Genomic DNA, 15,211 nt, shown 5'->3' on the forward strand with positions numbered 1-15,211 from the left:
CATTTATTTCCAGGCACCTGAAGGTATATGAGCAGAACTACCCTACACATGATTTAGAGTTGGTTATGGTAGTGTTCGTATTGAAGATCTAGAGGCATTACTTGTATGGATCCCATTGTGAGATCTACACTGACCACTGTAGTCTTTAGTACATATTCATCTAGAAAGATCTTAAGTTGATACAACACAGGTGGTTGGAGTTGCCGAAGGACTATGACATCACTATTTTTTTCATCTAGGCAAGGCAAATATAGTAGCATATGCTTTGAGCTAGAAGGAGGTGAGTATGGGTATTTTGGCATTTTTATTTGTTAAGGATCAGCCTTTAGCTTTGGACATTCAATCTTTAGCTAACCAGATGGTCCATCTTTATGTTTCTGAGCCAGGAAAAGTACTTACTTGTGTAGAGGCTAGGTCTTTCTTAATAGAGCAAATTCGGGCACAGCAGTTTGAGGACCCACAATTGAGGGTGATTCGTGATTAGGTACTTAGTGGAGAGGCTAGGAAGGCGACCTTAGATCTAGAGGGCACTTTGAGGATGGAGGGTCGTACATGTGTTCCTAGAGTTAGATATTTATTCAAGCTTATCCTTGTGGAAGCCCATTGTTCCAGATATTCCATTCATACTGGTGCGGCGAAGATGTATTGTAACCTACAACAGCAGTACTGGTGGTATGGGATAAAGTAGGATATTTTAGCTTTTGTGGCTAGGTGCTTGAAATGTAAGCAACTTAAGTTCTAGCATCAGAGGCCACGTGGTTTGAACCAGTGACTACCTATTCTAGAGTGGAAGTGGGAGAAGATAACTATGGACTTGGTAGTAGGTTTACCACATACCTCCCATGGTTTTGATTCTATTTGGGTCATCATAGATCAACTGACCAAGTCTGCTCACTTTGTACCGATCTAGCTGAGTGGATGATACGTGGCATGGTATACTTGATCGTTTAGTCAACTACCTACACTTTGCAGAGGTTGGCTCAAATTTACATCCGAGAGGTGGTTCTATTGTATGGGGTGCCAGTATCTATCATTTCAAACTGCGGCACTCAGTTGACTTGACATATCTGGGGGTCTATACAGAGAGATTTGGGTACTCGGGTTGAGCTTAGCACAACTTTTATGCTACGTACCTATGTTATTGATTTTGGGGGTCAGTGGGACTAGCCCTTGGCTTTGGCAAAGTTTGCATATAATAATAGCTACTATTCAAATAATGAGATGGTATCTTTTGAGGCATTGTATGGTAGGAGATGTCGTTTCCCAGTAGGCTAGTTTGATGCCTTTGAGGTTAGGCTTTGGGGCACCAATTTTCTATGTGATTCGATGGATAGAGTTCGTATGATTCACGAGAGACTCCATACTACCCAGAGTAAGCAGAAGAGTTATGCTGATTAGAGGGTGCGGCCTTTGGATTTTATGGTTGGAGACTGGGTATTCCTGTGAGGGTCGCCCATGAAGGGCGTGATAAGATTCTGGATGAGGGGTAAGCTTTGTCCCAGGTTCATCAGTGCTTTGGAGATCTTGAGACAGGTAGGAGAGGTAGCTTATGAGTTGGAATTTCCCCCATCAATTTTAGGTGTTCACTTAGTGTTCCATGTTTCTATGTTGCGGCGGTACATTCCAGATGAGTCTCACGTGCTTTAGTGGGATTCTATTCAGTTGGATGAGTCTTTAGCCTTTGAGGAGGAGCTTGTGGCTATTTTGGATAGGCATGTTAGGAAGTTGAGGTCTAAGGAGTTCCATTGGTGAAAGTACAGTGGAGGAATCGTCTGGTCAAGGTGGCTACTTGGGAGGCCGAGCAGGACATACGAATTCTATATCCTCACCATTTTGAGCCACCAGGTACCTTTCATCCTTAATTTTTGTGGACAAAAGTCCTTTCAGTTATGGATGTTGTAATAACCTCTAAGGTCATTTTTGTGTTTTTGCATTTTTATCATCTTACCTCTCCTCGTAACTTCTTTGTATCTCTTATGTGATGTTGGGATGGGTGGCTCGCTCCCCAAAAGTTTTTGGTTGAGTTTTAGGAGGGTTGGGCATTCTTGAAGTTTAAGACTTTGAGTCAACCTTCAGAGTTTCTAATGTCAGATGACGATTCTGTCAGTTCCATCAGCTCTGTAAGGGTCCATTTGGTTTACCAAGAAGATTGGTTTGAGTTTTGGAGTCTTTGATTTGAGTTTGTGCGATTAGTCATTTTAACTTTGAAGTTTTAGCCAAGTTTGACTTCAGTCAATATTTTTTATTGGAACGCGCTCGGATAAAAAATATGTTAGTGTGGTTACCTCTGAAATGCCAAGTTTGGTTTAGAATGACTTCTGGTTCGATTCTCAAGGTGCTTAGAATAGTTTTGGACCTGTTTTCCTATTTTGAAATCTTTATAGCTTAAAATGATGACTTTGGTCGTATCTTATGGTAAACTACCTTAGAACGAAATTATCAGCTCTAGAATGGTCAAATTAGGCTAGTGGCATGGATGGCATGAGCATTGAGGTAATCGATACGAGTTTGGAGCCATCTAGCGCTTTTGACTTTAAAATTAGCCTATGGTTGAGTTTGGTCAAAATTCTTGAAATTCGCGCCTGAATAGAAATTTTGACAGTATGGTAAGTTCCAGAATGTCAAGTTTGGTCTAGAATGACCCTTCATTCGCTCTGTGAGGCTTCTGATCTAATCCAAAGACCCATTATGGAAAATGGTATTTGGGCGTGGGACCCACTTTTCCATAAAAAGTCCTCGTATGGGAATTTTGAATGTACCATTGAGTTCTGAACGCCAAATTTAGTAGGGTAGCATATCTTATTTTCGTGCATGGGATTCCAAATGAATCCGGAACACCCATCGGAGAACTTGGCATATCAAGCCCATTTTTCCACCGGCAAGCATCTGGTGTCATTGCTAAAGTGACTCCTGGTCGCTAAAGTGAGTGCCACTAAAGCAGCCTAGAGGTTGCTAAAGCGACTAGCACTTACGGACCAGGTATCGCTAAAGCAACCTGACATCGCTAAAGCGACCGTCGCTTAAGTGCCTTGTGTCGCTAAAGTGACTCCCGCCTCTTTGAGGTGGTCGCTTAAGCGACATCAGAGGCCTATTTTTGGTCTGTTTTTCAGATTTAAGCCATATTTTCCAAACTCGATTTTTTCTCTCTACATTGGGATGATTTGGGTGATTCAAAAAGAAATATTGCATGGATTTTCGAGGGGAGTGCATTGGTACATTCATAATTACAAGAAAAGGCTTCCTTTGAGGTAAATTGCCCTTTTTCCTTGCAGTTTTGGTTATTCTAGGGCTTGAAATTGGTGATGTTGTTTGAGTTGTTCCTGTTCTAGGAATGTACCCTTTTTTCGGGCATAAGTTCCTTGAGTTATTTGAAACCTTATGACGGAATTGGTCTTTCAATTTCATCCACGGGTCCCAATGTCAAATTTTGACCCAATCTTAGTTCTATTTCAATTATAGTAATATGGGTATCATTGTCTTTGTTTTGATGGGTTCTTCTATAATTTGATAGAGTGGCATCATTTGGAGTCGGCTGAAAAGGAAAAAGCTCGGGTTTAGCAATTGGTGTGCAATTTTGGCTTTGAGGTAGGTTATGACTTTCCTTTTGTTAGTCTTGGCTTGGTTGGAATTGATGTATTTTAGGTGGTAATGTGTGATTACGTTGGTGATTTTGGGGTGACACCTTATTGAGTATTTTGGAGCCAATGATCATCATCATTATTAGCTAGTTTAGGGTTTCAACCATTGCAACCTTAGTCTAGGTGTTAACTTGACTTTCTTACACCATTTAGAATCCTTTGAAATTGCTCCTAGGTGATTTGAAATTAGGATACCACTTGTATGACTTGTTGGTTTTGGTTGGTCAGTTATTATGAGTACGACTTATGCTTGCGCCTTGTTTTCTCATGTTATTGAAATATTTGGCTTGAGGCCGTTCTTCCGGTATACCATAGTTTCAAGTGAGTGATATATGATTTTTGATATGCTACTTGTCTCATTTACCTGCCGGTGTTTAAAAGAAATCTTTTTAAAAAGAAAGAATAAATGATGAGGTTAAGACTTTCGGCGGATGAATATATATGAGGAATTTAAGGAAATGCGGTGATATCCCATTTATAGCATTTCATGGTTGATGAGCTCGAGGCATAATTCTGGACGGCCCCTTTTTATTGACTTTGGGATACACTTTATTTCATTTGATAAGCTCGAGGTGTGAGTTCTAGGGGGCCTATTGAACAGTGTAACATATGTGCCATGTGTGTGTGAGCTTAACTTCCTAGTTCGAATGTATCTGTAAGCTAGAACTTGCTTGTTAGTCTCACTAAAATGATTGAATAGCTTGATTAGGAAAGGATCATAGGCCGTTGTTGAAAATGAGTCACTTAGACTAAAATTAACCGACCAAATGAAAGCATATCCTTTGAACCAAAAGTTTGAGCCTGAATAGATTTTTTCTTTGATTAACCACAATTCACCTTCCCTTTCTGTCTATGAATCTTTATTTTGGCCCTGGTCCCTCTAAGGACAATGTGTACCTCAACTCAAGCTAAAAGCCTAATTTAAGGGTGTATACTATAAGGAGAATCAGTCTGTGAGCCTTTATCTTGACCCTGGACTCTCCTTGGAGATTATGTACTTCAACTCAAGCCAAAAGCCTGAGTTGAGGGTGGCTACTAGAGAGAAGAAACGAAATAGTGGGGTATGAAAAGAGTTGTGTGATGAGAGGAAAAATAATAAGCATAGGGGGTGTGGCCATTGAGGAAATAAAAGAACAAGTGTGATACATCATAAAAGTCAGAATTTCATTAACAAAACACACTTAGAAAAAAAGAAGAAGAAGAAAAGAACAAAGGCGGAAGCCACATCCAGGCGAGAATAGAAAAGTAATCAAAGAGATGAAATAGTTTGTCTAGTTCAAATTACCATCAAGGAGGGGCAAAGTAGTCACTTAAATCCTAAATTCATCCTACCTGATCCTGAGCCAATGTTACAGGCAAAGAAAGTCCTAATGTGATCCTAAGAGAGCTATTCGAAAGTGCAGTGTAGAAAATAAGGGCGATCCTATGGTCTGTAAATGTGCATTGATTGAACTTCTTTTGTTAGTGTGAGTGAGTTCATCTCAGTCTCTATTTTATTTTAGCATACTGTGTGAAAGAATTCTTTGTTGTGAGGGCACTATGATTATATTGTTGAGTTGCTATGTTGACTAGTTCATTGTTGTTTGCATTTGGTTGGTTGACTGTGAGTAGTGAGATGTCTTAAATCGATCCTTGTGAGTTACTTGGACTACCGGAGTATTGCATAGTTGAGTAAATTTAATAAGAGGGTCAAATTCGATGTGCGAGGCTACTATATATCCTCTTATAGTCGTTTGTGTTTTTGCGTCATGTTGTTTTGTTTCGTGTCATTGCTTGAGGAAAAACTATGGTTCTAAGTTAAGAGTGTTGGTATGTTGCGTGTTTACTATACTTTGACGCTCAAAATAGTTGATTAGTGTGCATTACAAGTATTTTTAGTATATATGATGTGTGGTTTGTTTATTTTACAAGAAATTGGAGTCGCACATGGTTTTTTGACTGATCAACTAGTTGATGTGGAAAAACTAGCTAAGTGTGGGTTTACATGAGCTTTCACGAATCGTGGACCAGAGAAAGCTCCGTGGTAGGACCTCGTGAAAAGCTGTTGAAGACTGTGTTGAAGAAATTGTGTCAAGTGCATTCCCATGACACCCTTAACAGGGCGTGTGGGTTTTACGAGCCGTGAAAAATTCCGTGAATGGTGAGCAAAAATTAGATCCAGGAAAATGCCAAGGAAGACTCCATGAGCCCATTCACGGGTCATTTACAGTTTCACGGATCGTGAATAGTGCCTTTGAAGGAGGTAAAAATTCAAAGTAAAAGTTCAAGGAGATGACAATGGTATAGTTCACGTATTGTGGTGTTCTAAATAGACCGTGAAAGCCCTTATGAAGATGTTATCAATGCAGAAAATTTTCAAAGGAGATGATCACAACTACATACCACGTAGGGTGAATAGCTCCAAGGCCCCTGAAGTGTCATCGTGACATGCATCGATCCATATTTCCTAGTTGGTTTAGGATTTGGTTTTGTATTTCTATAAATATCCGAATTTATTTTATTTTTAGGGCTTTGCATTTTTATTAGTTTTTTGAGTATTTGCTGAACATATTGAAGATACACTCTACTGCTTTTTGAGATTGATTCTTGAAATATCATTCTGATTTTCATTCTTGATTCGTGGTTCGTGTGTTTGATTCAAGATTTACTTCATCATTCACATAGGTATTGATTCATGAATTATACACAAATTCTTGTTCTTTTACTTACAACTATGAGTAGCTAAACCCACAACTAGGGTATTGGGAACCATGGCGACTTAACTAAAATAGACAAAACATAGGATTGATATTCGTGATTTATTTTTGCATGTATTATAATTTCTTTATTTAAAAGTCTTTCGTAGTGAGTGCACGCATTAAGAACTTGCCCATATTCATTGCTTGCCTGGGAGGGAGGTAGTGATTAGGAAAAGACTATCACAATAGTAATTTGAAGAGTCTGACTTTGAAAGAAGTGATAAACTTCGTCGAAGTTACTTAAGACCTGGAGAAGATAGTACTCTGAGATCTAGAGCAAGGTTTATTAAATCATACATTCTAATACTGGGAGGAGATGAATGAGATACATCTAAGAAGGACCGGGAGGTGAATTAGATGTTAGATAACTCACTAGATTTTGCATGAAATGCATTGAGCGATATCATGAAGACAAATTGTCTATTAAGTTACATGTCATGGGAAACACAATCCTAGCTAAATTCTCATATTGTTTACAACATAATTTTAGTTACTTTACTAAAAGATCATTAAGTGATTACTAAATTAAATAACAAAACCCCCCATTTTATTTTTTGTACTTTATTTTCGGGAAATAGAAATTACAAGTAAATAGTGATAGCTAATAGAACTTGTTTCAACCTATTCCCTGTGGGTTCGACCCTGACTCTTAGTTGGGTAAGACATACTTCTAACGATCATCTATATCTCTTTTGAGAGGTGTAATTGAGTGTTATCAATCCACATGTACCCCATAGAGTTAATGCCGCCAAATCTGTAGAGCAAAGCAAAGGCCGCTAACTGAAGATCATGGGTAGGGTAGTTATGCTCTTGTACCTTTAATTTCCTAGAAGCATAGGATATAACCTTGCCGTTTTGCATCAATACACAACCCAAAATAACCCTTAAAACATCACAATACACCACAAAACCTTCTAACCCTTTCGGTAGAGTCAAAATAGGAGCGGAGGTAAGTCGATAATTCAAAGTTTGGAAAATCTTCTCACACTCATCCGTCTATAAGAATTTTTCCCTTTTTTGAGTCAATTTCATCATAGGAGATGAGATGGAAGAGAACCCTTTGACGAACCTTCTATAGTAACAACTAGACCCAAAACGCTCCTAATGTCCAAAGGATTTAATGGTCTAGGCCAATTCCTCACCGCTTCCATCTTCTTGGGGTCTACCTTGATCCTATAATCAGACACTATGTGGCCAAGAAATGCCACCATTTTCAACAAAAATCACACTTACTAAATTTGGCAAACAATTGCCTATCCCTCAAGGTTTGTAGAACAACTCTCAAATGATCCTTAAGCTCTTTCTTACTCCGACAGTAAATCAAGATATCATCAATGAAGAACACCACAAAAGTATCAAGATAAGGTTTGAACACCCTATTCATTAGATCCATAAACACCGCTGGCGCATTCGTTAACCTAAATGACATCACCACAAACTCAAAATGACCATACTTTGTTCGAAATTGTCTTGGGAATGTCACACTCTCTTACCCTAATTGATGATAGCCAGAACGGAGATCAATCTTGGAGAAATGACTTGCCCCTTAAAATTGATCAAACAAATCATCTATCCTAGGGATCAAATATTTGTTCGTAATTGTTACCTTGTTCAATTATCGGTAGTCTATGTATATTCGAAGTGACCCATCCTTCTTCCTCACAAACAATACGGGGGCACCTCATGGTGAAATGGTCGGCCTTAAAAATCCCTTTTCCAATAAGTTCCTTAATTATTCCTTTATCTCCTTTAATTATGCCAGGGCCATTTAGTAGGGAGGAATAGGGATAGGCTGGGTATCAGGAAGAAGATCAATATCTTTTTGGGAGGAATACTAGGAAGTTCATCGGGAAACTTATTAATCACGGGAACCAACTTAATAGAAAGACTTTCAGAGTCAACATCTCTAACCCTCACAATGTGCTAGATGCAACCCTTAGAAATCAACTTTTGACCCTTAAGACAAGAAATGAACCTACCCTTCACTACCAAATCATGACCCTTCCATTCAAGAATATACCCATTTAGGAATTAAAACTTGACTCGACAAGTTCTAAAATCTATAGAAGCATAAGATGCATGGAACCAATCCATCCAAATAATACATCAAAATCTACCATGTCAAGCTCAATGAGATCACCAGGAACAACTTTGTGCAAAATAGATAGGGGACAACCCTTATACACCTTTCTAGCAACAACCGACTCACTAATGGGGGTAGACATGAAATAGGGTTCTAATAACATTTTGGGTAACACATTAAACCTATTTGCAAGGAGTGGAGTAACAAACGAAAAATTGGAACCCGGATCTAACAATGCATACGTCAAAAGAAAAGACCTTTAACATATCAGTAATAACATTGGGTGCTTCCTCAACCTCTTATCTCCTATGCAAGGCATAAAAGTGGTTGTGCGTTGGACACTTCCTTGAGATTGTTGACCATGAGAAATTTGGCCTTGAGGCCTACCACCACCACTCTACAATCTCTATCTTGGTGACCCGATTTACCACACTTGAAGTATGCATTGGAGCCGGCTAAACATTCTCCTTTGTGTGTCCTCCCACACTTCTTTCAAGCGGGGAAAGCTTGAGCACCAACATTCTCCCTTGGAACCATCATATTAGCAGCCTTTCCTTGTTAAACCTTGAAGGAGGAGTATTGGTGTAACCTTTTCCCACAAATCATTGCCCACTTTGGCCCTTTCCACTACCAACATGATCGAGCCTTTGAGGATTGAACCCTCCACCATCAACTCTAGACTTCTTGAACCCTCTTGAACTTTCCCTCAACTTCTCTTCCTCAATTCGTTCCGCATACTTCATGAGTCGAGAGATGTCCATTTCTTTGACCAACATGGCCATCTTGCATTCTTTGGACATCAAACTAGAAATGATGAAAATTAACTTGCTCATCCTCTCACTTGGGTCATAAACCATAAAAGGTGCATACTTAGAAAATTTGGTGAATTTGAGAGCGTACTCCCTCACATTCATGCTCCCTTGGCAAAGGTTAATGAAATTGTGGATCCTTGCCTCCCTTAGCTCCAAAGAAAAGAAATGATCTAGGAAGGCACCCTTGAAATGTTCCCATTCTATGGGTCTTATATCTTCAACCCTCTTAACAACCCATTATCATACCAAACCCTTGCCACACCCTTGATTTGATAGGCCACTAGCTCGGCCTTCTCATTTAGAGGCACTCCCATGATAGACACAATTCGATAAATTTTGTCAATGAACTCTATAAGGTCGATTCTCATCTACCTTAGAATCATCAAGATCGGGTGGATTCATTCTCTTGAAGTTCTCCTGAATCCTAGAAGTCGGAGTAGTTACTTGAGCAAGAGGAGGAATAATGCCTTGGTTAGTTTGGTTGGCTATGGCTTGGGCCAACAAAGTGATAATGTTTCAGAATTCCGCATGTGTCACTCCTTCCTCATGATGTTAACCTTCGGGAACTAGAGGAGCTTGGTCCTTATCTTCAACCCTTGCTCTAGGTGCAGGTACCCTTCTTGGAGACATGATCTAAAAGATACAAAATGATGCATCAGTTAGAGGAAGTCTTAGGACAACTCTAGGGCATGACATAAATTATGAAAGAAGAGATAACTTTCCTAAATGTCCCATAGTCTCCTATTCATAGTTGTGGCGCACTTCACAACCATGAAAAAGACCTTATTCGGCGCGGTATGTTGCACTCCAAGGACCATTCAAAACCTCAATCTCTGATACCAAGTTTTTCATGACCAAAGCCTAGGGCCTAGACGTGACACGAAGAATGAGACACCCGAAGGTACCTTACTCAAGCCTCTTAGCATTCATTTAGCTTTTCATAGGTAATGACATTTAGCAAAAAGCGAAATAAAAAGGGAAAATTGGACTAAGGGAAATATTTAAATAAGAACCAAATTAGTCAAACCTTACTTATACATGTCCAACAATACCTCTATATTATAGACTTGGCAGGGGCTAAGACATGTCCCTAGCTCACCTTCAATTAATATAAAACAAAAGTCAAAATATAATGTCTAGAAGTCTCAACGTTTAATAAGATAAAAAGACAAAGGAATATTGTTTTTAAAACATGGGAACTCACCCAAAAGTATCCTTCAACGATCTCTACTAGCCATGTGGAGGAGAATGAAGAAGAACGCCGGTCCCTAAATGAGTAGATTCATGCATGAGCTATCAACATGGGTGACATTTGAAATATTCATTTTATGGAAAAATGACTACAACTGACATTTAAGACCATGCGAACTATTACATAGAATCCAACTCAAACCCCTATGTTGGCATATGGAGACTACTTACCAGGTAGAGCTCTGTCAACTTTATTCATTCATTTCTTTAACATTTTGGGCTATTTATGGATCCACTAGCCTAAGAGTACAATAGTTCCTATGTTGGCACATAGTTAATGGGACAAAAGGTTTCTACTAGGATCTCCTTACCGACTCCCACCTCAATGTCCTATTTTGTCCTAAGTCAATCCTATAAAATAGTTCATATAACATAAGAACATAATCATTTACATAGCTTTAGATCATCAAAGCATCCTTCAGTAGAATAGCTCATTAAAACTTGATGATTCAAATATGAGCCTTTTCATTTTTATTCAATCATTCTTTCATTTCATGAGACTCCTTTGATCTAAGACATTGCTTTCATAAATATTTATTTGGAGTCTAAAGCTTTCAATTCAATACTTTATTGAGGACAAAGTAAAACTAGGTGGGTTCTATTCAATCAACTTTTAAATCATTTAAATCAATGCTATCATGCATAAGAGTAATGGAATGCATCAATTAAGACATCTTTAAAACAATCAACCAATACACCTCAGAACCCTTTTTCATGCTTTGATATAGGACCTTGATAAATCTACCATTCCATGAATTAGTAATCAACATAGGGTAAGATAGAAAAATAAAATTCAAATATTCAATAATCCATACATTTGGATATGAATCCCTTTCATCATTATTCAATCATTCTTTCATTTCATAAGACTCATTTGATCTAAAACATTGCTTTCATAAACATTCATTTGTGAGTCAAAAGATTTCAATTCAATACTTCATTGAGGACATAGTAAAACTAGGTGAGTTCTATTCAATCAACTTTCAAATCATTTAAATCAATGCTATCATGCATAAGAGTAATGGAATGAATCAATTAAAACATCTTTAAAATAATCCACCAATACACCTCAGAACCCTTTTTCATGCTTTCATATAGGACCTTGATAAATCAACCATTCCATGAATTAGGAATCAATATAAGTTAAGATAGACAAATATACTTCAAATATTCAATAATCCATACATTTGAAATCATAATATGAAAACCCATTAAATGCACAATTTAAAATGAGCTATTAGGTTTGGAAAAATAGTTGGGCTCCATGGGTGGAAGAACCCATGAATGAGACTCACATACCTTGGGGAACAAGGCCCTAAAGCAAGCTTTGAAAGTGGGGACTTGAACACTTGTGATGGAACCCAAGCTTTCCTTGATGAAGAAAAAGACATTTAGAGGAGGAAGGGTTTTATCTCTTAGGACTTCAGGGAGAATAAATGATTTGGGAAAGTCTTAGGGTCATTTAGATAGGTTAGATTCAGTACCTAAAATGACATTACTTTGCTAATAAAATAAAGGAAAAGACCAAAATACCCTTCTTAAAACTAGCCATACTCAGCTGCCTGGGGGACCCATCATGATCCGTGATAGTCACCACGACCCGTGGTGGTTCCGTGATAACTGACTTAGAGGAGAAATCTTGGAGTTTGCAGGGAAAGTTTCAGTAGTTCCTTCATGGAGACCATGACGGTCTGCGAAGGTCATCATGGTCCGTGAATCATGGACGTGGTGTAGGACCTGCAGGAGGGCCTATAGGAGTGACCACCATGAAACCCACCATAGTCCATGAAGGGCTATATGGCCCATGGTGGTCAATCGTTGTCCCTACCATGTAAAGATTCATAAGTGCCTTAGGAGAGGGGTCACCACGGAGGGAACTACAGTCCGTGGTACTCACCACGATCCGTGGTCCCTTATCGTGGTTCCTTCCCTACAAGATTGGTTTCAGAACCACCACCACAGTGGCTCACCATGAGCCATGATGCTGACTACGTCCTGTGATGGCATTCATGGTCATCACCTGGTGACAAAATATGCATTATTTTGGGATTTCATTCTTTTTCCTCATTTTAGGACTTTCCAACTTCCGGGGTATTACAGTAACAAGAGATCTTTACACAATCAGGAGTAATTGTAGGAGAGCCAGTCATATTGATTCAGAAAGCAAGCAATTTTCAAATGGTTTTATTTAAGAGGAGTCAGAGTCAAAATGTCTAAATTTTGTCAGTGTGAAAATATTTCAGGAATAACCAACATTACCATTTCTATAAACATCATCGGTACACTAGGCAAGTAAAAGATATTCAAGGCTAAAACATTTAGCTAAGCTAGGCCAAGATTTCTAATTTTTTCAGTACATTACCTCAGACTATGAATATGGAGACACTCTTACAAACATCAGTGAACCACATACAAGTAAGGCCTGACAATTTTTAAGTTTTCGGATTGCAGGAGAAGACATCTTATAGCAAGACTTTTCTAATGATTTCACTATACAAAACATTATAAGTTGACTGATACGCGTATATAACCATATGTTAGGCCAGTGTTTTCTTTTAGAATAGAATAAAAAAAGCCTAAAAATTCAAATTTATCCTTGGTGAAGCACACATGTCATTAGATGTACTTCTAGTTTAAATACAAATGTTGATAAGCTCAATGGTGAAGTCAGGATTTTTGTCAAAGGTGTTCATACTTTAGGACGAGTAAAGAAAATACCTAGATAATCAGATTACCAAGATTGACTACAAAATAGCCATACCTCATCTCATATATGGGTTGGTTTCTTCAAGGTACCACTAAATATTAGAAATCAACATTTTTTGTATTTAAATTCATGGCAAGAAGTCAAGAACAAGCATTACCTTATCCTCAGACTCTAGGTTAAATTATTGATCTCTCTATAGTGCTCCAAGTTGTTCATATTCTTTCCCTGTTCAATATCAAATGAACTAACTATCCAGAATAAAATATCTCAAACAAAAACTTAAAAAACATCAATGGATAAACTAAAGAAGATGAAGTAGGACATGTATATTAATTAATAGCTTCATAACTACAATTGCATTCGACGACACTTCATATCTTGAAATGTTTACATAATACACTCATTAGAAACATTTTAAACACTTTTTTTCTACATAAGGCACTATGCATCCATCTAAGAATTCATCATCCATTCAATTCCGCAAATCATTCTTGATAAACTTCATTATCGAAAAAGGTCTTTCAAATGTTGCAGTGGCAACGGGTAGAAGCAAAACAAGTTTCACTAAAAGAAATACAAGATAATAAGTTAAATGCTTCTTTGTCTAAACCAACTTTTTTGAAATTTCCCCAAGTCCAATTAAATTGGAGAACCTTTTATCAGTATCACGAACATCAATAATGTAATTAGCAAGTTGATTCTCAAGAGCTCTCATTTTGAATTCATCAAAGTCATCAGGATATAATTCAGCCATTCTCATTATCCTTTTTATATTAAAATAAGAAAATGAATCAATTGGATTCAAGAAAGCTATTTCATTAAGAAAATCACTTGTCACCTCATTGAAATAGTCATCAAGTTCTTGCACCTGCCAATTAATAATTTTATAGAACACATGCACACGATAATGGTGAAAATTAGTATAGTCAACTACTTTACGTTGTGATCTTATAGAGTTAGCATATGGATAATCATAATTGGGTAATGGAATGTCATGCTTGATACCCAATGCACCTACATTTTCTTTAAGTGAATCCCATCCAATATTTGTTTAAGAGAGGATCCCATTCATTATCTCTTAAAGCTTGCAACCTTCTTTTTTCTACCTTTACAAGAATCATGACATATGAAATATCTTTCTTCTTTTTCTGTAATGACACATTAAGATCATATGTGATTCCTAAAATATCTGTCATCAAATGCAATAAGAAAATAGTCTCAAACATTTGACAACTTCTGAGAAATCCCGATGCGCTTGCTCTTTCTTTCAAAGTACTTTCATTTACAACAACAGTATCAAGTACATCAAAAATAGAGCCAAAACTACTAATAAAGTTTCATAATGACTTGTAGTGAGATCCCCAACGAGTATCACAAGAAAAAGTTCTTGATTCAATCCTCTACCCATTTCTAGTTCACCCATATCCAATGCCTCTTGAAATTTTTCTTTTTGAGATTCTCAAAATTCATCCACACATTTAAAAGAAGATCCTAAAATATTCAAAATATTTGAAACTAATAATACAAGTTCTCCAACTTGAATACACTTTTTAGAAACCGCGACAAAAGTCAATTGAAGTTGATGAGAAAAATAATGGACAAAATGAGTCGATCTACTTTCTTGTTTAAGCAATGTTTTAAGAGAACCTAGCTCACCTTGCATACTGCTTTACCCCTCATAACATTGCCCACTTACATAATATAAATTCAAAGAATGTTGAGCAAGTACATCCACAATTGCTTTCTTTAGAGATGAAACACTAGTATCTTTAATATGAACATGTCCAATAAAAGTCTCCATCACAAACACCCTTTTGTCAACATATCATAGAAAAATAGCCATTTGCTATTTGCGTGACACATCTCTAGATTCATTAACCAATAAAGTAAAATAGTCACCATTTATATCGCCTATTATAGCCTTAATCATTTCAATGTTACACGCAGTCACAATATCTTTCTGAATATCATGAGAAATAATT

The 15,211-nt window shown here is 37.6% G+C and overlaps 1 long non-coding RNA gene across 9 annotated transcripts in view; it reads right to left on the reverse strand.

The window, feature by feature from the left end:
* Window positions 1–15,211, reverse strand: part of LOC129887239 (uncharacterized) — a 58,817-nt gene that overhangs the window by 40,652 nt on the left and 2,954 nt on the right. For 3 of the 9 annotated variants that reach the window (XR_008766356.1, XR_008766329.1, XR_008766331.1), the window contains exons 3-4: window positions 13,387–13,454; window positions 10,324–10,539 (exon numbers count right to left, since the gene is read on the reverse strand). This is a non-coding gene — a long non-coding RNA (uncharacterized LOC129887239). Of the gene's footprint in view, window positions 1–10,269; window positions 10,540–13,386; window positions 13,455–15,211 lie in introns of those variants that run through there. The other 6 variants (XR_008766374.1, XR_008766313.1, XR_008766321.1 and 3 more) reach the window with 3 other exon arrangements.

This window comes from Solanum dulcamara, chromosome 1, assembly GCF_947179165.1.
Source record: "Solanum dulcamara chromosome 1, daSolDulc1.2, whole genome shotgun sequence".
Lineage (NCBI taxonomy): Eukaryota > Viridiplantae > Streptophyta > Magnoliopsida > Solanales > Solanaceae > Solanum > Solanum dulcamara.